The 24,386-nt window shown below is 35.3% G+C and overlaps 1 long non-coding RNA gene across 4 annotated transcripts in view; it reads right to left on the reverse strand.

Moving 5' to 3' along the window:
• Nucleotides 1-22,875, reverse strand: part of LOC126955666 (uncharacterized) — a 43,314-nt gene extending 20,439 nt beyond the window's left edge. For 2 of the 4 annotated variants that reach the window (XR_007726032.1, XR_007726030.1), the window contains exons 1-3: nt 22,284-22,875; nt 17,276-17,417; nt 13,944-14,053 (exon numbers count right to left, since the gene is read on the reverse strand). This is a non-coding gene — a long non-coding RNA (uncharacterized LOC126955666). Of the gene's footprint in view, nt 1-8,958; nt 9,396-13,943; nt 14,054-17,275; nt 17,418-22,283 lie in introns of those variants that run through there. The other 2 variants (XR_007726031.1, XR_007726029.1) reach the window with 2 other exon arrangements.
• Nucleotides 22,876-24,386: the final 1,511 nt, after the last annotated feature.

The following is a 24,386-nucleotide window of genomic DNA, read 5'->3' on the forward strand; positions in this document are numbered from 1 at the left end:
TGAGGCTCCTGCTCCCCCTTCACCTTCTGCCATGATTGCAAGCTTTCTTAGGCCCTCACAAGACACACTGCTTTCTGTACAGTCTGCAAAATGGTGAGTCATTTAAATGTCCTCTTTTTCTATAAATTACCCAGTCTTATGGATTTCTTTACAGCAACACAAGAATGGCCTAACACAAGGATATTTCTATAATGTTAAGATGATAACTTTTATCTAGATCAGTGTGGCATAAGAAAACTCTCTATGATCATGGAAATGTATTCCATGAAAATCCTTTGGCAAATTTCTCACCATCTTCATGTAAAATCTATGGACCAACTTCTATCTAAATATATACCCTCTGTTTTCAGCCTTGTCAATACAGATTCATGCCCTGCTCCTATAAGAGGGATTTATTTTGCCCGATCTCTGGGTCCCTTCGATTTTATGCCATCAAATTATTCTCTCATTCATGTGTGATTTCTCCCCATCCATTCCAAATTTCCTTCAGCATATAAATACCCTAGCACTTCAAATTAAGTTAAAGATCTATCATTTGGTTTCATGTTCCTCTTTGGCTATGACCCTGTTTTTTTTCACTCATTTTTCCCAACAAAAATTGTTTAAATAGCTGTTCATATTCAGCATCCTCACTATCCCACATTGTATTTTGTTTTTGCCTTCTTCCTTTTTTTTTTTTTTTAATTTAAGCTCTAGAGTACATGTGCACAATGTGCAGGTTTGTTACATATGTACACATGTGCCATGTTGTTGTGCTGCACGCATTAACTTGTCATTTACATTGGGTATATCTCCTAATGCTATCCCTCCTACCTCCCGCCACCCCATGACAGGCCCTGGTGTGTGATGTTCCCCTCCTGTGTCCAAGTGTTCTCATTGTTCAATTCCCACCTGTGAGTGAAAACATGGGTGTTTGGTTTTTTGTCCTTGTGAGAGTTTGCTGAGAATGATGGTTTCCAGCTTCATCCATGTCCCTACAAATGACATGAACTCATCCTTTTTTACAGCTACATAGTATTCCATGGTGTATATGTGCTACATTTTCTTAATCCAGTCTATCATTGATAGACCCTTGGGTTGGTTCCCAGTCTTTGCTATTGTGAATAGCACCACAATAAACATAAGTGTGCATGTGTCTTTATAGCAACATGATTTATAATCCTTTGGGTATATATCCAGTAATGGGATGGCTGGGTCAAATGGCATTTCTAGTTCTAGATCCCTGAGGAATCGCCACACTGTCTTCCGTAATGGTTGAAGTAGTTTACAGTCCCAGCAACAGTGTAAGTGTTCCTATTTCTCCACATTCTCTCCAGCACCTGTTGTTTCCTGATTTTTTAATGATCACCATTGTAATTGGTGCGAGATGGTATCATTGTGGTTTTGATTTGCATTTCTCTGATGGCCAGTGATGATGAGCATTTTTTCATGCATCTGTTGGCTGCATAAATGTCTTCTTTGAGAAGTGTCTGTTCATATCCTTTGCTTGCTTTTTGATGGGTTTGTTTGTTTTTTTTCTTATAAGTTTGTTTAAGTTCTTTGTAGATTCTGGATATTAGCCCATTGTCAGATGAGTAGATTGCAAAAATATTCTCCCATTCTGTAGGTTGCCTGTTTGTGCTGATGATACTTTCTTTGCTGTTCAGAATCTCTTTAGTTTTTTGAGATCCCATTTGTCAGTTTTGGCTTTGGTTGCCATTGCTTTTGGTGTTTTAGACATGAAGTCCTTGCCCATGCCCATGTCCTGAATGGTATTGCCTAGGTTTTCTTCTAGGGTTTTTATGGTTTTAGGTCTAACATTTAAGTCTTTAATCCTACTTCAATTAATTTTTGTATAAGGTGTAAGGAAGGGATCCAGTTTCAGCTTTCTACACATGGCTAGCCAGTTTTCCAAGCACCATTTATTAAATAGGGAATCCTTTCCCAATTTCTTGTTTCTGTCAGGTTTGTCAAAGATCAGATGGTTGTAGAGTTGTGGTATTATTTCTGAGGGCTCTGTTCTGTTCCATTGGTCTATAGCTCTGTTTTGGTACCAGTACCATGCTGTTTTGGTTACTGTATTCTTGTAGTATAGTTTGAAGTCAGGTAGCATGATGCCTCCAGCTTTCTTCTTTTGGCTTAGGATTGACTTGGCAATGCAGGCTCTTTTTTGGTTCCATATGAACTTTAAAGTAGCTCCTCACCAGCAACAGAACAAAGCTGGACAGAGATTGACTTTGACGAGTTGAGAGAAGAAGAGTTCAGACAATCAAACTTCTCCAGGCTAAAGGAGGAAGTTCAAACCCATCACAAAGAAGCTATAAACCTTGAAATAAGATTAGACGAATGGCTAACTAGAATAACCAGTGTAGAGAAGTCCTTAAATGACCTGATGGATCGGAAAACCATGGCACAAGAACTACATGATGAATGCACAATCTTGAGTAGCCGATTCAATCAACTGGAAGAAAGGGTATCAGTGATTGAAGATCAAATGAATGAAATGAAGTGAGAAGAGAAGTGTAGAGAAAAAAGAGTAAAAATAAATGAACAAAGCCTCCAAGAAATATGGGATTATGTGAAAATACCAAACCTACATCTGATTGGTGTACCTGAAAGTGACGGGGAGAATGGAACCAAGTTGGAAAAAACTCTGCAGGATATCATCCAGGAGAACTTCCCCAATCTAGAAAGTCAGGCCAACATTCAAATTTGGGAAATATGAAGAACACCACAAAGATACTCCTCGAGAAGAGCAACTCCAAGACACATAATTGGCAGATTCACCAAAGTCGAAATGAAGGAAAAAATGTTAAGGGCAGCCAGAGAGAAAGGTCGGGTTACCCACAAAGGGAAGCTCATCAGATCAACAGTGGATCTCTCGGCAGAAACCGTCCAAATCAGAAGAGAGTGGGGGTCAATATTCAACATTCTTAAAGAAAAGAATTTTCAACCCAGAATTTCATATCCAGCCAAACTAAGCTTCATAAGTGAAGGAGAAATAAAATCCTTTGCACACAAGCAAATGCTTAGAGATTTTGTCACCACCAGGCCTGCCCTACAAGAGATCCTGAAGGAAGCACTAAACATGGAAAGGAACAACAGGTACCAGCCACTATAAAAACATGCCAAATTGTAAAGGCCATCAATGCTAGGAAGAAACTGCATCAACTAATGAGCAAAATAACCAGCTAACAGCATAATGACAGGATCGAATTCATGCATAACAATATTAACCTTAAATGTAAATGGGCTAAATGCTCCAGTTAAAAGACACAGACTGGCAAATTGAATAAAGAGTCAAGACCCATCAGTGTCCTGTATTCAGGAGACCCGTCTCACATGCTGAGACACACATAGGCTCCAAATAAAGGGATGGAAGAATATCTACCAAGCATATGGAAAACAAAAAAAGGCAGCGGTTGCAATCCTTCTCTGATAAAACAGACTTTAAACCAACAAAGATCGAAAGAGACAAAGAAGGCCATTACATAATGGTAAAGGGATCAATTCAACAAGAAGAGCTAACTATCCTAAATATATATGCACCCAATACAGGAGCACCCAGATTCATAAAGCAAGTCCTTAGAGACCTACAAAGAGACTTAGACTCCCACAAAATAATAATGGGAGATTTTAACACCCTACTGTTAACATTAGACAGAACAAGACAGAAAGTTAACAAGGATATCAAGGAATTGAACTCAGCTCTGCAGCAAGCAGACCTAATAGACATCTACAGAATTTTCCACCCCAAATCAACAGAATATACATTCTTCTCAGCACCACATCACACTTATTCCAAAATTGACCACATAATTGGAAGTAAAGCACTCCTCAGCAAATGTAAAAGAACAGAAATTATAACAAACTGTCTCTCAGACCACAGTTCAATCAAACTAGAACTCAGGATTAAGAAACTCACTCAAAACTGCTCAACTACATGGAAACTGAACAACCTGCTCCTGTTTTTGCCTTATTCTAAATAGTGTTTCACTCACAGTACTCCATTCAAACTACGAAGAGAGTAGACTCCACCTTCACCTTTAAATGTTTTTTTCTTTTGTCTTCTTAATTCCATACTCTTCCATTTTTCTTCCTCTTTCACCAGACACCACTACTATCTACTCACCTTCATCTACTCAACTTCTAAATCTTACCACCAATACTCGTGCATCTCCTATAAACTCCCATCTATACAAATAAGCTGCTTAATGTCCATTTCTCCCTCTCTACCAGTGATTTATCTATTATTCAACATTTAACCACTTAAAAAACAGTTTAATCTGACAGTTTTTGTGAGTCAGAAACTAAGTGTAGCTTTACTGGGTGTCTCTTGCTCAAAGTTTCCAGAGATATTGTAACCCAATTGCAAGAGGGCTTTAGTTATCCCAAAGCTGGACTTAGTAAGGGTCAGCTTCCAAGTTCACTCTGCCTTCTGGGCTCTTGGTTCTGCTCACAAAGCCATTTACTCTTTATTATGAAAGTCAGCATGCATTAGCAGCTAAGTAGTTTTCACAACCTGTTTTCTAAATGTAGACGTTTTGGGATCCAAATATCTCTTTTTCAGTTCAATCTGGTGACGTTTTTGCATATATAAGTGTTTAAAAGACTGTGGGTCTTTCATAAATCCTTTTGGGGTTCATTCCACCAGAAAAAAGACATGCCATATCTCCTATAAAGCGTACCTATACCTTTGTCTCCTATTGAGAAGGATGAGAGGAATCCCTCACAATTCTCATAGATCCTTTGGTTAGATTGAAAGGATTTGTGTAAAACATCCTTATCTCCTTCAAAGGTCTTCTATTTGACTGAAGAGCACTCTATGACATCACCTGTATTAGTTGGGGTCCTCCAAAGAAATAGAACCAGTAGGATATGTTTAAATGTAGAAAGAGACTTCTTATAAGGAATTTGCTTATGCAATTATGGAGGATGGGAAGTCTAAAATCTACATGTGGGCTGGCAGACTGGAGATCCAAGAGAACTGATGGTACAGATGAAGTCTGAAGGCAGCCTGCTGGAGAACTGCCTCTTGCTTTGGGAGGATAATTTTTGTTCTACTTAGACTTTCAACTGATTGGATGAGGTCCAACCACATTATGGAGGGTACTCTACGTACTCAAAGTTCATTGATTACGTGTTAATTTTAACAAAAAACACCCTCCAAGTTGACCCATAAAATGAATGATCACACCAGTTTTGATCTTTCAGAAGTATTAAGAAGAGCTTTAACAGTCACACTTTCAGTTTTAGCCTCATACCATATTTTTCTGGTAGTTCCTGGATTTGATCTTTTGAAGCTGTTTCTTAATTTAGCACCTAATTTTAGCATTTTTTTAAACACAGCATCAAGTTCTAGTTTCTTTTTTTACTAGTAAGTAGGTCACACAGACCATTAAGTACACTTTCCTCTTTCCACATAAACACAGATGATAATGTTTATTAAAGTTCTTCAACCACATAACAACAATGGCCTTTGTTTCAGTTTCAATGTTTTCCTCACTCATCCATAAGCTCCTCAAAGCCATAAAGTCTATGAATAGTGCACTCGATGCACTTTAAGCTTTCTTAATCACTCTCCTCAATGGCCACTACCTGGTTCAAACACCACTTCTGCATTTGACTTAGGGAAACACTCTAACTCTAGGCACCAAAATCTTTATTAGTTATCTATTACTAAATAAAATATACCCTAATCTTACTGTTTTAAAACACACACACACACACACACACACACACACACACACACACACACACACACACACACACAGTACCTCACAATTTCTACATTTGATCTTAGCCAAAAGGCTAAGAAGCGATGCCTCCTCAGTTTCTATGGGCAAGAGTCTAGGTGCAGCTTAGCTGGATGGTTCTATCTCTAGTCTCTCAATCATCACAATTTAGCTAATCATCTCAAATCTCCACTGGAGTAGATTCTACTTCCAAGCTCCACCACTGAACTGTTGGCAGACTTCAGGTCATTGCTAGATATTTTTTGTACTTTTGACGTCTGAATAGGGCAGCTTACAAAATGGCAGGTGGATTGCTGGAAAGTGAATGAGCAAGAGAGCAGAAGAGGATGCTGAAAATCAAAGCCACCATTTCTTTGTGATCTATCCTCAAAATTGTCATCCCATCTTTTCCGCCAAATTCTCTTCAGGAAAAGCCAGTCAATAAGGCCAGCCTACACACACATGGAGTGTGCAATACAAGGGTGGGAAACTCTGGGAAGCATTTTACAGCCTGTCTGGTACACATAACCACACGCTTACTGCTCACTTTTAAGCCACAAATGGGGTTTTCAAAAAGTCAATCTGTATTTTCTATCTCCACTTCCATGCCTACCATGTCACGAATTGCATGACATGACTCTAATTTCAGTTGTCTTTTAGATGCTGTGTCTTCTAGCCTCCTTTATTGCTCCATCTTCTAACTTCTATTTGCATGTTGATGCCCCCAGGATCCATTTCCTTTCTCTATGTGTTTTCCTCAAGAAAAACTTATTTTCTTCTGTGACTATCTCTTCTGAAATTTCTTAAATTTATATTTCCCTTCTGTGATCTTCATTGACATTCATATTTATATTCCTAATTTCTACACCAATCTTGTGATGTGTCTACTCAATTGTGATATGAGCATCTCAAATTTAATACGTTCAAAATCATACACATGCACTCAGGCTTCTTAGGGATTGTGTTAAAATACAGATTTTAATCTAATAGAACATAGGGGTGTCTGAAAGTACACACTTCTAAAAATCCACCAGGTGATGCCAAGACTTCTGGTCATCAGAATGCTATCTGATAAGCAAGATTCTAAATTACACTCCTCAATGTGTGGTTCACCTTTTATACTGGATCATTTAGAGACATGACCATTTGCCTGTATATGCAAATTAATATATACGATATCACACCAGAGTTGTTTTTTTCTCTTATTCCTTCTGTACCTTGTTGCAAAATTATGCACGTCTAAATTCTACATAGTAGTCTAAAATGGTCTCTGATTTTCATCCATAGCTATCAAAACTTTATCTTGTTTATTACTGAAGAGTTGTAATCAATCTACTTGCCTTCCTCAAATACATTCTCCATATTACTGCAAGAGTAATTTCCCTATATAATATAAAGCTTGCTATGTGACTCTTCTTTGTTTTCAATATAAATTTTAAAGTCAAGCTTTTTATATAAGATATTTCATGACCTCACTTTGCCTACCTCTGAAGTCCCTGTTTCCAGAATGTATTTTCTATAATTATTCTTAATTTTTAGGATTTTTTTCCCCCAGTGGTTCACTTAGTAGAGAGAAATCTCCTGCAAAGTGACTGTCAATTCTACAAGGTCAAGTGTTTTAATAATATTAGTCTTTTAATCACATGTTCATCTTTCCCATGCACACACAAAAATATTTATTTAATGAATACCTGTGAAATTAAACTGTTAGGATAAGGCATAATATATTTACTATTTATAATCAAATATTAAGTCTTTGGCATATATTAATTACGGAAATATATATTTTATTCGCTTTCTAATGCTTTTGCTTTTGTTGTATCACGAGTGTCTTCACTTTTTTTTTACTTTAGGGATATATTATGTTATGGTGTCTAATTGTTTGGCCATCTGCTGCAAAGGTGGCTCACATTATAAAGATATTTGGTCATTAGTCCATATAGTTATTTCACGCATGAGAATTATCATTTTTAATTTGGCACCAGTGAACTAACACCCAGCATGTGTTCAAAACTACCACCTCCAAAGAGCAATAAAGAGAGTTGAGTAAGTTGATTAAGACAATAAAACTATTAAAACGGCTTCAGGGCTAACAAAAATGCTTACATCGACTCATACTGTTTATAATTGCTAGTATTTTTTTTTTCCTATTTTTTCTTAATGACAATAATACAAGCTACTAATTCAGGTTGTAAATTTAAATCTACATAAAATAATAATGTAGTTCATAAATTTAAAAAATCACCCATTGAAACTTTAATTATCAAAATATTTCAATGTAAAATGCACCATGATAAGATACTGAGCTAAATATATTCAAGTTACAGGCATTCAGTCTTCATATAAGAATACCAAGAGTATTCGGAAGGAAAATGTAAATGAAATGAAAATGTAATTGGAGAAAAAAAATAGATGTGTTATAAAGGGACAATTTTGCCTCTTTGCTTCAACTTCAGTTATCTAAAACTACACTGTCTTTTGATAGCACTCAGGTATAAAGTGGAATAGGAGTTTTGTGGTAAACAAAATAATTCAAGCTATATAAACAGGTAAACTATTTATTGCAAGAGGAAAATGGCGTTTCTTATTAACATTGTGCATAAAAGTTAATAAAGTTTCCACTGACTATTGTTTATTAGTTACATTTGCAAATTTCACTTCTTATGCTTGTTATTTTTATATTTGATAAAGGAAATATTAATATAGCAGAGTTTTTAAGCTTAAATAATCAACTATAAAAATTATATGAAATGTTTGTTCCATATTTAACCCAAATCAATAAAACAATAACAAAACAGAAATTAAAAGACGCAACTAATATATGTTTTATGGAGATCTTTCTGTCAAAAAACAAAGCATGATAATTTTATTAGATAAATAAACGACAGTTTGCAAAGGAATGACCACTGGAATAATTTGCTTTGCTTTATTTGGTGTTCATCCGAGAGCATGGTTCTCAGCAGTGACTATAAATTAGAATTACCTTGGAAGTACTTTATATCCATGAACACCAATCAAATAAGAACTGATGATGGTGAGAAACAGACATCCATAGTTTTAAACAATACTCAGATGATTATATGAGCAGCCACCAAGGATAATTTCCTATATAGGCTCTTTACCTTGCCATGCTCCTATGATGCCTATATAAACAAATTATATACAAGCTTATTTCTATGCAAAAATAAGGTGAAATACATAATTTTAAATGACAATTTTTTAAATTTTTTTGTTTTCCAATTTGTCAAAATTTATTTTGGTAGTTTTTTTAAAGAATGGGAAATCACATGTATTCCGTGGTTCAGCCCCACTTCATATCATTTGAACATTTTGCTGTTTTCAGCAGTAGAACAGTCCCAGGATGATTACATAAATGATATGACCAATTCTTAGTAAAACTAGACATCCTGACGTTCACATTAACAATTTTCAGACGTTCCTCAAGTTGTGAGAGGTCTTTGAAGTGTCTGAGGCGCTGAGTGATAGGCCTGTCAACTCGCAGAAATGTCAGCTTAACAGGAGAAAAACGGCTTCCATGCACGCAGGTGAGTTGAAGATTTTGTTTCTTTTAGTTATTTAAAGTGCCAGTTTCTCCTGGGTTACTGAGAGCGAATCTAGCTGAGCCTTGGTGAATTCAAAGGCCACACTCAGAAGAGGCCCCAGTTTCTGCCGGAATTAAAACTAAAAAGATAAAGTACAGCAATGTAAAGCTTTCGTTTTGAGAACAGGATGGTGGGAAATATTTCTACTTTATAAAATGTAGCATGGTTTGGAAGCAGGCGCGCAGTATGTAGAATATTCCTTGTTCAGATTTTTTTTTATTGTTTTTAGTTATGTACAATGCTCAATTTCTGCAATTAAGGATTACTTCAAATAGGGATTTAGATTTATTGTGAACATTTTATTATTTCCACAAATATAATAGTTTATGTTTGCCTAAGCATGTTTCATAATTGAGATGAAAAGCTTTTTTAAATCTCATAACTAGAATCAATAAGCAAACATAGCTGAAATATAAAACAGACGATTTAAAAAGAGAATAAGGAAATGAATTCATCTCTTAAAAGATAGAAAGCATGCCCTATGTTGTAGTAAGTTATGGTTCCCTAATGGAATAAATAAAAAGCAGTCATTGTCCTAAACATTTTTATAGTTTACTTGGAAAAGAAAGATAAATAAGTACATCTAGGACATAACATACTAACAGATGGTAGAGAATTAGAGTATGTATTGCTATTCAGAGGCTTTTTTTTGTAAGTTTTAAATATACGTGTAGTCATCTTACATGATTAGTTGCAATAAGTTTTTGTGTACATATTTGCAATTATTTGTCCATCAAAGGACTGGCAATAAAGTAAAGAATGACACAGCCATGATGATGCTTTTTAAAAATTTGTGGTAGTTAATATGTATGTTCTCAGTGCTGAAAATAGAATAGATTGTATTAGGCTCTAGTCTTTAACAGAGCAGATTGTAGTAGGTTATAAAAATAAGTGCAAGTACTATAGAGCGATCTTAGAAAATGAGTAAAATAAGTCAAGTAGTTCATAGCATGATTGTTGATGCTATGATGGAAATATAAATTTTATTCAGGTAAAGTATCTCACATTTCATTAGTAATCTAAAATATTTGAACAGATTTGTTTTTAGTGTTTTAACTTACCAACCCGACATTGTTACCTGTCCCATCTCCTAGACAAAAGCAAACAAGCCAAAAATATGCAGTTGGCTTATTTTTGAATAAATAAATACTAAATGTGTTAATTTGGCTCCATAATTCTCTTTTCTAACAAGTTAGTATGATCCATGAAATTGCTATAATGAAGTCAAAAGTTCAGGTTTTTTTGTTCTGTTTTGTTTTGTTTTGTTTTTACCATATGATGAAAGTCCTTTGGGTTGAAGATGGTATGTTTAACTTTATTTTAAGGCCACAATAGCGTCTTCATTGAGTGGGTCTTCATATTTGACAATTCAAGCAGAGTCATTCTCAAGTTTTGGTTGTGTACGCGTGGCTGAAGAAACCCAATTATATCCAGCCACTGGAGTGAGAAAAGCATTAGATGCATGAACCTGAAGAGCAGAGCAAGTTTTTCCCCAACACTCGTATTTATGTTTCTAGCTATAAAAATTAAGTCTCTCAAAGACAAAATTATTATTCCTAGTTATGGACATGTTGCTAAAAGCTTCCAGGCGGATGGTGGGGAAAAATGAAGGTGAGGAATCACACATTTGGAGGATAATAAACATTACAATTTGCAGTCTAGTTTGTCTCATTACACATTCAAATGTCTATTTGACCTTTGAAAATCTCTGCCTGCAAACATATTGACATAAATATCCTCAATTTATGTAAATACTGGCCTACTAATTTTGCACAGCTTTATTATTGGTCTTGGCTCTATTCTTGAGATCGGTGCAGCACAATCTTTCTTCACTACCACCACCCCTCAATCATTTGAAGACTTTGTATGTATTATCAAGCTCTGTGAAATTATAAGCAAATCCAAGTTTAATGTTATAAAAAAACACAAATTTTTTTATTTTTAAGAGTACATTATTCACAATTTTGAGACTGACCGAAAGGTTTTTATAAAGCTGTTAGTTTACATCTTCTAATTTGGAAACAAACAATATATTTTAAATAATTGTACGTAGATTTGTTCACTCAATCAAAAATATTTATTGAGAAAGTATTATATGACACTGTCTTTAGGACTAAAGATACAAATCCCTAGTGTAATAGGTGTCGCGAAGCAAACACATTATTATTCTAGAGAAATATATCATCAAAAACTCTCCATGGACCATCTGCTTCAGAATCTTCTGATAAGATAATTTTAAAATAATGTTTTCTGAGTCCCACTTGAGATCAAACAAATGCAATTATCTGTCTATGAATCCTGATAATATGCATTTTAGCAAATTCCTGAGGTACTGTATTGAAAAAAGAACAAAAATGTTGTTTTGGTTCTAAATCTGTGTGGTTTTGGACATTAGGATTTTATTATCCTAGTTCTATAGTAAAATTTGAGGTGCTGAAGCAATAGAAGAAATACAGTAACCAATTTCTTCAATCGATCTGTAAATGGTATTTAGATGATCTAATTTAGATGGTCTAATGGTCAGTCCCTGGCTGTGTTTAAAGGTTCATTTATATACTTCTATCTCAGTCTCCACCGACAAAATACCAACCCCAGCATTTGATCGTATTTTCTTCCTTGGGTATTATTTCCAACAGAAGGAATCTAGACTTCACTCAGGTTTCTTCTGCGATTATTAATGGAGGTACATTTTGCAGATGAGTGAATTTACTCCTAGCAATCAAGCTTAGATTGATCCATTTATAGTTAATTATAAAACCCTAGGTAGAATAATGGTTTTTTCATTGTGTTTTATTTATATAACTCTAACAATCAAAAAATTGGAAGCTATTAGATATTTGCTAAAAGTTAATATTAATCGAAACAAGTTAATTAATTAAAATTAATATTAATCCAAACAAGTTATTTTTCTATAGTTGTAGGATAAATTGAAAGTTATATGGGTTTTTATGTTCCTCAATGAGGTGAAATGACATTTTAATGGACAGGGGTAAAAATATCCCAATATAATGTTCTTAGCATAGAGTTAGACAAAATGAACAATGTGTGCTCTAAATATTTACCAGACAATTAGCATTTTCTAAGCAATTTTCCTGCTTGAAGAAAACTATTTTTGGCCGGGCGCGGTGGCTCACGCCTGTAATCCCAGCACTTTGGGAGGCCGAGGCGGGCGGATCACAAGGTCAGGAGATCGAGACCACGGTGAAACCCCGTCTCTACTAAAAATACAAAAAATTAGCCGGGCGCGGTTGTGGGCGCCTGTAGTCCCAGCTACTCGGGAGGCTGAGGCAGGAGAATGGCGTGAACCCGGGAGGCGGAGCTTGCAGTGAGCCGAGATCGCGCCACTGCACTCCAGCCTGGGCGACAGAGCGAGACTCCGTCTCTCAAAAAAAAAAAAAAAAAAAAAAAAAAGAAAACTATTTTTAATTAAAATTGTGGCTCATGAGAAAAGTGTAGTCAGGGAATAAAGTGTGTGTGCATGTGTGTAGATGTGTGTGTGTGTATGTGTGTGTATGGAGAGAGAAAGAATACGCTTTTTGAAAACTGTAAACAATTTAACACAGCAATGTATTGTGTTAGACACTAAAGGCCAATAAATGCTATTAGAATATATTTTGAGGCATATTTCTTTAGAGGTAAGGAGTTCAGAATCAAGACAAATACACATTTATTTTTACTGAAAATTAAATTTGTTTTAAACTTGTTGAGTAATGTAATTGAAGTCATTCAATTCAATGACTTAAAGGCTTCACTGATACACCATGAAAGATGAGAAGAGGAAAGCAACTCATAAAGATCACCTAAATATCATTTACAGATTGATTGTAATCAATTACCAGTGCCTTCAGAGACTTCATGCTCATATACATATGGACTCGGCTGGCATATGGCTGCTAAATGGTACAGTAACACAAATACAACATTTATGTGCTTTGTAACATATCCCGTCAACTGCCAACATCCATAACTAACCTGACTAATATCTAGGTATTTATTAATTTCAGGTTCTTCTTTATTTTTCTGTTTTATTATTCTATCTCTATGCCTATGGATATATTCAAACAAGTCATTGTGTAGCAGGCAAAACTGTTAAAGCAATTTCTTTCCTAAACAATTATCTTTTCCTAAATGAATTCAGTCCAAAAAATAATTTCTTGACAAAGCATTTTCTTCTTCATCTGGAGAAGAGTTAAGGAAAATAAAGAACAGATCAAAAGAAAATTATATTAATACTCTTTGAATATTTATTGACATTATTGGTTTGATAATTGTATATAATTATTTCCTACTTTACAATTTCTATACTTCGAAGCCACACCAATTAAGCATTTTACAGGTTCATGCCTTAAAAACATTATTGTGTAGAAAAGTTAATTTCCCAAGGTAAAGGAATGAATGCAAAGAAAAGTAAACTTTCTCAGACAATTTTGCAAAGCTCACAGCTTTATGAGCCTGACATATATAAATAATTATAATAATAATTGCAATGGTAATAAAGGTAGCTAACACTTATTCATCTGTTTCAGATATATAAATTTCATATTTAAAAACTAAATCTCAAGATAGATACTATTATCATACCTTTTACATAACATAAACTAAGGCACAGAGAAGTGACGGTACTTACACAAAGTCACACAGCCAGTAATTTGTAAGATTATAATTCAAAACCAAGCTGTCTGGCTCCTTCATAAGGTTTCAAATGTTGGATCAATTGCAAGTTGTCAGAACAGAGCTCTGGGAAAAAATGAAATAAAATACAGTAAAATTAAACTTAAAAGTTCTAAGGCTTAGTTAGTTCTTGGTAAACAGCAAAAACTTGGAATTTCTTTGAGGTTTAGGGCAAAAACGGCACAGTGATTCATCATGAACGATCATTTTATGATTTATCAGCTGGCAAATTGATTAAGTTCTCTTTTAATTTAAATAAAAAATGTAAACATCTGAGTTACTAAAGGATTTATTACTCAGTAATGAGGCTCTTTGACTTCCTGAGATCAATACCAATATTTAGAACCCTCCATTTGATTGGTACCGTGAAGTGCTGTTTTGCTTAGAAACGATGACCCTAGGAATGGTGGCAGAAAAACAGTCATAAAAGAAGTGGGAAAGAAGCAGCCAATGGCATGAGTGTATTTGGGAAGATAAAAATGGAAGAAAGAGTATTCGAGGAAGTTAAGGATCTGGAAATTGATGTTATTAAAGCTATTCCTGTTTCCATATTTATCCTTTGGAAAGTCTTCATAAAACCCTTTCCAGGTAGAGAGAGTACAAACAAGTAGTCCAATATGAAAGATATTCAACGAAAGTTCCATTTTCATGTGACTTCTCTGTATATGCTAGAAGTCTGTAATCCTGGTAGCCAGAAAAGATCCATGTGTACTTGCATCTTTGTTGTGATTTTCCCCATATTTACCATGCATATGTATTTTTGGTTTATAGCTTTCCTAATGTTATGATATAGAAATATTCTACAGCCTCTGCTACCCTTTCTTGCTAACCACGCCAAAGTCATGACAGCAGTGAATTTTTTGCAAGTATTTATGTTCACAAGATCATTTTTTTTTTCCCATTTTATAAGGCTTTGTAACAAGCGCAATATACAGTAAAAGGATATATGTACTCTTACATGGGCTTCTCAGCTCTGGAGTTAGACGGCCTCAATTTTTTTTTTTTGTTTTTTTTTGTTTTGTTTTGTTTTTTGAGAAGGAGTCTCACTCTGTCACCCAGGCTGGAGTGCAGTGGCGCGATCTCGGCTCACTGCAAGCTCCGCCTCCCGGGTTCACACCATTCTCCTGCCTCAGCCTCCTGAGTAGCTAGGACTACAGACGCCAACCACCACGCCCGGCTAATTTTTTGTATTTTTTAGTAGAGACAGGGTTCCACCGTGTTAGCCAGGATGGTCTCGGTCTCCTGACCTCGTGATCCGCCCGCTTCGGCCTCCCAAAGTGCTGGGATTACAGGCCTGAGCCACCAAACCCGGCCGTCGACCTCAATTTTTACCCAGTCTTCACCGCTTACTAAGATGTGGTATCTTGTCATCCCTCTGTGCCAAGGTTTACTCATATGAATAATGGAAACAAACAGAAGTATTCGTCTTTTACGGCTGTTGTGATCATAAAATAAATTATCATGTGTAGAGCAACTGGCATGGTGCCAGGCACATAGTAAGTGATCAGTAAAATGTTAAGAAGCATTGTTGTAATTTAGCTACATGTTATAGCTGTTCAGCTAATTTTCTTCTTCAATTTACAATATCTTATTAAGGATACCATTTATAGAGTACAAATTAACTTGCAGCCACTTGGCCGAGTTTTACATACACCATTTTATTTTAACATCTTAAAAATGTTCTAAAGTATACATTATAATAATTTATTTTTACATAAGAGGCTAAGGAAAATTAAATCATTTGGCTAAATGTACACCTCTGGAAATATGATTAAAATTCAACCCTGTCTGTCCACATTTTAAATACTTAAATAATTCTTATTTCTTTTAACAGACCCTCTACAGAAGAATGGCATTAAAAGCAAAACCAATAAAAAGCCATCTATCTTTGCATGGAACAACTCTAGTGCTTTCACCTAGTATCATAGATTTACTGTGCAGATTCCTCCTCAGGGCTGAGGCCCTCATTTCTCCACTGACTACAAAATGTGACTGTTGATAATCCACAGCTGAATCTCACTTCAATAATTTACCTCAGCACAGAGAAAATGCTTTAGTCGTGGTTCAGGTCTTCAGTCCTCATTCAAATGCCTGGTCAATGAAGAGATACAAAATCTGGCTCTCCTTATTCCAATTTGGGATATCACTGAAGGACGAGCCCAGGTACAGTATTATCATGTGATCTGCTGGGTGCTTGTTGTAACCAAATTGCAGCTCAATTTCTTGTTCTTTCCAATTCTGCTTCCCTCAATCTTTACAGTTACAATATCTCTAACTCTCCCTCATAAACTACCTGCCCTCGAATATATGTCTCAGTGTCTGTTTTTTGAAGAGCCCAAGTTCTAACAGATCTCCTGCTGTTTCTTGGCATTATATGTAAAAACCTATAAAAGAAAATATATGTTGCAGAAATTTCCAATAATCTAATTCTGTGATGATTTATCAGAAACATGCTAGTTGTTTTTAAAGATATTTCTACTTCAAGTAAGTTTTAATAATTCTGAATTCAATAATAATTAGATATTATAGATAGGATTTTAAAAAACATTTTTCCTCTGTAAAATCAGTTGATTAATATCTATTAATAGCTTTGGAAAAATGAAAAAAAAAAAAAAAGCACATCTCTTCCTAAAGTTTTTACTGTATTTCCATGCTCATTTTACAAGTATGAAAAAATTAGAGCTAAAATAGCCTGCTTAAAAAATGTACTCTGGCATAACTTTAGTAAAGGTAGTATTGATTGCTGTTGAAATGAAAAAGACTGTATAAAAATTGATATTTCTCTAATATTTTAGAAAACAGTATTGTGTCATCACATAATTTAGCCTTTTGAAATAATTTGATACAAACTCTGCATTTTATAGATTAAAAAATGAAGCTTAGTTCAAACAACAATTTCATGACAATGTATAAACATATTTCTATTAATTTTTAAAAATCAGTGATAAATTTTGCTCTTTTATAAATACTTTTTATCATGTGTAGAGAGAAAAATCTAATAGTTTAGGTTATGTAAAAGGGAAACCATGCCCAAAATATCTAAGAAATTTTTATAAATCCAGAAAAAGTCTACAAAAATCGAATATGAACAGAAGAAAGAATCTAAATGTCCATTAAATATTTTAATTCCAGGCCAGCTGCAGTGGTTCACACCTGTAGTTCCAGCACTTTGGGAGGTCAAGGCAGGCAGATCACTTGAGGTCAGGAGTTCGTTACCAGCCTGGCCAAAATGATGAAACCCCATCTCTACTAAAAATACAAAAATTAGTTGGGCATCATGTCACTTACCTGTAACCCCAGCTACTCAGGAGGCTGAGATGAGAGGGTCGCTTGAACCCAGGAGGTGGAGGTTGCAGTAAGCCAAGATCATACCACTACACTCCAGCCTGGATGACAGAGTGAAACTCTTCCTCCAAAACAAAATTAATTCCTTTTGATAATCAGAGAAAACATATTAAAATAATTATATGGTGCTATCACATTAGCATGTATTAAAATTAAATTCAATTGAAGTAAAAAATATTAGAACATGCTACCTTAAAACATGTCACCTTAATACATAAATTATTTTGAGCTGAAGGTAACTGAGAATCAAAAGATACAGGAAACAAACAAACAAACAAACAAAAAACAAAACTCTGGGACCTTCCTTGTCTTACTAAAAGCAGAAACTTCTGGGAAATGAGGACTACCATAAATCCTGTCTCCAAGGAGGTGCGTGGCCATGAGAAGACAGGAAGCTAGCACTGGAATTAGTCTGCACAAAGGAAGTTTATTAAAATAATCCTCATATTTAATTGTTTTCCACATATATTGGCCTTCCCACAATTTACTAACCCCAGAAGTTAAAACTTCCTTTTCTTTTGTCTAGTCAATTCTCCACAGTTAATCACCTTTGTTAAAATGGTATATATGTTTCTGAGTCAAATACTTCTGTAGGTTTTTTCTTCTTTTAGTGATACTCTCATATATATATAAATGTTAATAAAATAAGACTTTTTTTTTGAGATGGAGTCTTGCTCTGTCACGTGGCTGGAGTGTAGTGGCATGATCTTGGCTCATTGCAACCTCCATCCCCTGGATTCAAGCGATTCTCCTGCCTCAGCCTCCCAAGTAGCTGGGACTACAGGCGCGCACCACCACACCCAGCTAATTTTTGTATTTTAGTAGAGACTGGGTTTCACCATGTTGTCCAGGATGGCCTTGATCTCTTGACTTTATGATCCACCCACCTCAGCCTCCCAAAGTGCTGGGATGACAGGTGTGAGCCACATAAGACTTTTATGCTATTAATTTACCTTTTATTAATTTATCTTACAAGCCCAGCAACTGAACCTCAGAGTGTAGTAAAGAAAAGACATTTTTTTTTTCTCCTCTACACTCCTATTGTGTCTGACATGGTTCTAAGAGCTTTATCCTCATTGTTTATTTTTCTGAAAATGTACAGCAAACTAAGGAATGAATATCTTTGTCACAAACATGAGCAAGCTAAAACTCAGGGCAGTTAAGAAATGTAAAAGAAAAACAAAGGTAAAATTTTAAACAAGATTCAATATTATTGAACTTCAAAGTCTATAAATCTTCATTAGGACATATACACAGTTGACTTTTGAAAATCACAAAATTGGATTGCATGGGTCCATTTATACGTGTTGTTTTAATAAATATTTTGAAAATTGTTTTAGAGTTTTGCAACAATTTAAAAAACTCACAAACCACGTAGTCTAAAGATACTGAAAAAACTCAGAAAACAGTATGATAGGAATGTATAAAATATATGTAGATACTAGTGTTTTTGTATCATTACCATAAAACATACACACACACATTATAAAAAGTTAAAATTTATCAAAACTTACACACACAAATACTTACAAACTGTCTATCAGGCCATTCACATTTGAAAGAAATGTAAGCAAATATAAAGATGCAGTATTACATCATAACTGCATCAAATTAGCTGTAGTACATACTGTACTACTCTAATAACTTTGTAGCCACCTCCTGTTGCTATTACAATGAGCTCAAACGTTGAGAGTATCTGCTTAAAACATCTTGTGGTACTCATCATCTCTGCATGACCATTTTATCACTCCAGTAATTTGCCTGCCATAGTAAGAAGTAATTTCTCTTGGTTATTGTGTATTTTTAGCCATGTATAGGGTAAACTTATAAACCTTGAATAAGGTCATGAGGCCCATACAAAGTGTTACTAGTAATGTGGACGCAAAGTCACGACACAACAAAAAAAGTTGAATTGCTTGAGGTGTATCATAGATTGATATCTGCAGCTGGGATAGCATACCATTTCAAGATAAAAGAATCCAGCATGAAGAGTATTATAAAGGAAAAAAAAAAAAAATTCTGAAGCCGTCACTGCAGGTATACCCCAGGCACAAAAACCTTGCACTTTAATATAACACCTTTTTATCTCATATTGGAAATGGAGCTTTTATATGGGTGCAATATTGCTACAAAAAGGACATATCTATAGACTCTAATATGAATTTTTTAAAAGTTGAAGTCATTATAAAATAAAACAAAAGGAATATGAAAAATCTAAGAGTGAAGAATTGAATGTCAGCAAAGGATAGTTTAATACTTTTACAAAGGTGTTTGGTTTTTAAAAAATGTCAAGATAACAGAAGAATCAGCTTCTGCTGACCAAAAAGCAACAGATGGATTTCCAGATGCCACTAAGGAAATCATTGAAGAGAAAGAATATCTGCTTGAACAGGTTTTTAATGAAGTAAGTGATCTATTCTAGGAAAAAAAAAATGCCACAAAGATTATTTATCTGTAAGGAAGAGAAGTGAGCACCAGGATTTAAAGCAGAAAGGAATAGGCTAAGTATACTGTTTTGTGCAAATGTTGGTGAGTTTATGATTAGGGCAGTTCTTATTTCTAGAACTGATAATCCCCAAGCCTTTAAGGAAAATGATAAACGCAAATTGCCAATCTTTTGTTTGTTTATGTTTCTTGGACAATGAGAATACACTTTCCAGAGTGGTTCCACTGATGCTTTCTTACAGAATTCAGAAGGTACCTTGTCAGCAAAGAACTGCCTTTTAAAATGCTTCTAATATTGGACAACAATCCTGGTCACACACAACTTCATGAGTTCAAAACTGAAGACATCAAAGTGATCTTGCCACCAAACACAATGTCTATAATTCAGCCTCTAAATTGGGGTGTCATAAGGACTTTTAAGGATTACTCTGTGAAAGGGATTGTCAATGATACGAAAGAGAACTCCAATAGACAGAACATGATAAAAATCTGGAGGGATTACACCATCAAAGATGTCATTATTGTTTTAGAAAAAGCCATGTTGTTCACTGGCCAGCTGTATTTGTATGTGTTGGTTGAATTGAAAGATACGACTTTGTGAAAAAGAAAACTTTGGGCCTATGTCTTGTTAATTCACTAGACTGAGACTATGCAATAATTATCTTTATAACTCTAGTACCTTCCATAGCAAAAACAACAAAGCTAAAAATTCAATAACATCCATTACTAAAAGGGGCTGATGTCATATTTTTATACATACAATTTGTAATATTTTGAGAACACATTCTAAATTGTGAAATATTTTTATGTCTAAATTTTGTAATATTTTGAGAACGCTTTCGAAATCACTACCTGGTTCACTATGAATGGCTCAACCTGGTAAAATGTTTGGCTTGCAGAACACATACATAGAAACTGGAATATTGTTCTCCATGATAGTAATTATGAAAATGTATATCACAACTATTAATATATCAATGTAAAAGGCACATTTCTTCACAATATATTTTGACATATCACTATTTTTACCCCAAATAGTTATAAAACAGAGCAAATCAATATTCTATGGTAGTCCTGATACAAGATGGACACAGATCTATCTTTCAAGGAAGCCTCCATCTTAGCCTTGGTGAAAAGTGCTACATGAAAACCAGAGGCATAGAAAGGAGCATTCAGATGAGAAGAAACCAAATCAGCAAAATACCAGGAAACACTCCAGGTAAACATTCTTCGTGCCAGAAGCTAATTATATATAGTGAAGAAAAAAATTTTCTGTAATATCTATCCCCAAATTTGAAAAAATAAATAAATTGAATCTTAGCTGTCAAAAAAAAAATACTGAATACTAGGTTAATATCTGGAGCAACACCTAGGTCAAAGGATATAATCAATTTTCAACAATCCCAAAGACATCTATATAAATTAATAATTATAATAACGATAAGGAGGCCAGGTGTGGTGGCTCACGCCTCTAATCCCAGCACTTTGGGGGGCCAAGGCGGGTGGATCACAATGTCAAGCATTAGAGACGAGCCTGGCCTACACAGCGAAACCCCGTCTCTACTAAAAATACAAAAATTAGCCAGGCATGGTGGTGGGCACCTGTAGTTAGTCCCAGCTACTTGGGAGGCTGAGGCAGGAGAATCACTTGAACCTGGGAGGTGGAGGTTGCAGTGAGCCGAGATTGTGCCACTGCACTCCAGCCTGGGCAACACAGCAAGACTCCATCAGAATGCCTTCTCACTTTTTTGTGTGCCTAACACTTGCTGGTAATGATAGTTTTATTATGATAAGTTCATTGAGTCAAGGGTCTTTAAGGAAACTGATTTCATAGAGTAATTAGTTTAAGGAGATTTTAGTAAAATAATTTTTTTAATGTGGGCAAGATTTAAGAAAACCAACAGGGAATTGTCCAGTATAGCAGGGTTAGCAAAAGAGAAGCTGTTACCAAACATGGGAAAGGCAAAAGCAAAGGAGCTATTGGAGAGAGACATAGCCCACAGCAACCCAGGAGAGATGAAATATACATTTCTGAAAACTGCTTTGGGTAAAGAACCAAAATAATACAAACCACGGCTGGTAAGGATACTACTTTCATCCTGGCAAACAGGGCAGGCCACTTTTTGGAAAGCTTGGGGGAAGATTCACAGTGTACATCAGCTGCCATGTTGTAAGATCTTTTCTCAAAAAGACCCGGTTTGCCCAAGGTCAGGTCAATCCAAAGTTGTGAATTGGTTAATGCCCAGAAACTTACTATGAGGCCATTTATCCTCATAACAGTGAGTTTAGTTAGGTGTCTGCCTACTTAATGTGGATCTCGTTTTGCTGTTATATGTCAAGCAACATATTAGTAACTGATGGTCTGTTTTGTTTCTAGCAATATTGTGATAAATTACCCAAAGCCACAGATACTTGTGTGCACAAAATCTGACCCCCATTTTCTGTGTATGGCTTATTGTAATAATTCCTTCTACCTTATCTCTGGTAGTTAAGATCTGTCACTCACCTCTACTACTTTATTATCCTCATGCCTAGTGAGATCAGAAAATTCAACCTTATTATAGCATCTCCACAGTAATCTCTGGCTCACAGAAGACGGCCGTCATTGAACGTTTCAAGGATGTTTACAAACCCTCTCATCAAAGCATTTCTTAGTATAATGGCTTCCAGCTGTTATCATTTGACTCCTTCAGTTGGTATGAAAAGGCAATGCCTTAACAGATTTTACATGACAAATTTCTGGCATTTTTGACTCATAGACTATAGGCTATTACATTTTCCAGGCTTTAATTAGTCAATTGAACAGATCACTGATGCCACACCCAAGTTCACAAGGTAGTACATTCAATCTTAAATTTGAGGATTATGAAACCATGTCAATTGATTTTACCCAATTCAGCACTATAGTTTATTCTCCTTGACTTTATGCCCTGGAACATACTCACATAGATGCTTCTGCAGCCTGAGTGATAGAAATTAGGAATCTTTTACAATTTGTTGGCCTATGTCCTCAAAGAGTAGTCCACATAATTGTAAACTGCATGCCATGAATTATCAGTATTTTCTGGCAAGGAAGCTATGAACACATTCCTCAAACATGAGCAATCCAATCCCAGAATTCCATGTTGAAGGTCTGTTTCCTAGGGTCACTCCTGGGTACCAATTGTTGTATCACTTGCTTTCTTAGCAGGAGACAGTTAGACTGGGTATTTCTAGATAAGTTTAATAAAAAAAAATTGTGAAGTAATAATCAGAGTTTATGAAAATCAAAAGGAAAAGTACAGTATTCCAGTACTAATATGGTGATTTTCATATGAAACAGATAGTCATCCCTAATCCCTGCAGTTCTAGGTGAACCTATCACTCCTTTCATTGAGAGGTCATGTATTTTTCCTCCTCTTCATTTCCAGCTGCCTTATGACTTGTTTTGACCAGGAAGAAAATGCCGTTAAAGTGAAGCTGTGTAATTTTTGAGACCAGCTCTAAAGAGACCTGACTCCTTCTGCTTTCACTCCCTTGGGTCCCCGAGCCAATATGTAAAAAGCCTGGCTACCCTCCTTGAGGCAGAGAACCATTCAGGTCTCAGTATTTTCTGACACCCAAGCTAAAACTTCCAGCTGCATCCTGTTGTAAGTGCTATCCTAGCCAATACAATGTGGAAAAATCGCCCCTCTAAATCCCTGATACAATTAAAGAATCACGAAAAAGTGAATATTTGTTGTTGTGTTAAGTTATACAATTTAACTTCGGGGCTATTTGCTATGTAGATAGCTGAAGTAGCTAGTAACAGTGAGTCACTGTATCACTCTCAGATCTGAAGGATATGCATTGTAAATACCTTTCTAGGATGAGCACAAATTCCAGTTTCCCTCTGAAATTCCATGCGGAAGTAATCTATAACACCTGTGGATTCCAGTCAAGCATAGTGGCTCATGCCTACAATCCCAGCATTTTGGGAGGCTGAGGTGGGTGGATGATTTGAGGTCAGGAGTTTGAGACCAACCTGGCCAACATGGCAAAACACCATCTCTACTAAAAATACAAAAATTAGCTGGGAGTGGTGGCACACGCCTGTAATCCCAGCTACTTGCGTGACTGAGGCAGAAAAATCGCTTGAACCCAGGAGATAGAGGATGCAGTGAATTGAGATTTAAAAAAAAAAAAAAAAAAGAAACCTCTGGATTTCTAAATCACTTATTGACATAAACCCTGTATCCTTTATAACCAACATCTTAATTATAATTATTTTAATTATTTTTTCTCCCCAGTTATGTTGCTGATCTATGGTATGGGAAATCATTTTTATTTGACTGTCAATATCGCCTTGAAAATGTTTCCATGAATTGCAATAAAAATCAACACAGAAAAGACTTTGTGTAAAAATACATGATAAAGATATTCATCAACAGTGGTCAAAATACTGAATTAGACATGAGATTAAATTTTCTTAATAGAATAGTAATTTTTTAAATTCATTACTTTTATATATTCACTGGCCATTAACAAAGAGTAACTACTACATTCATAAAAATCAATAATTTTTATTTCTACTGTTTAATAATTGCTGTATTTTATTCCTAAAGACTAATATGCTTGTGATATATATTTT

The sequence above is a fragment of the Macaca thibetana genome, chromosome 5, assembly GCF_024542745.1.
Source record: "Macaca thibetana thibetana isolate TM-01 chromosome 5, ASM2454274v1, whole genome shotgun sequence".
Taxonomy (NCBI): Eukaryota; Metazoa; Chordata; class Mammalia; order Primates; family Cercopithecidae; genus Macaca; species Macaca thibetana.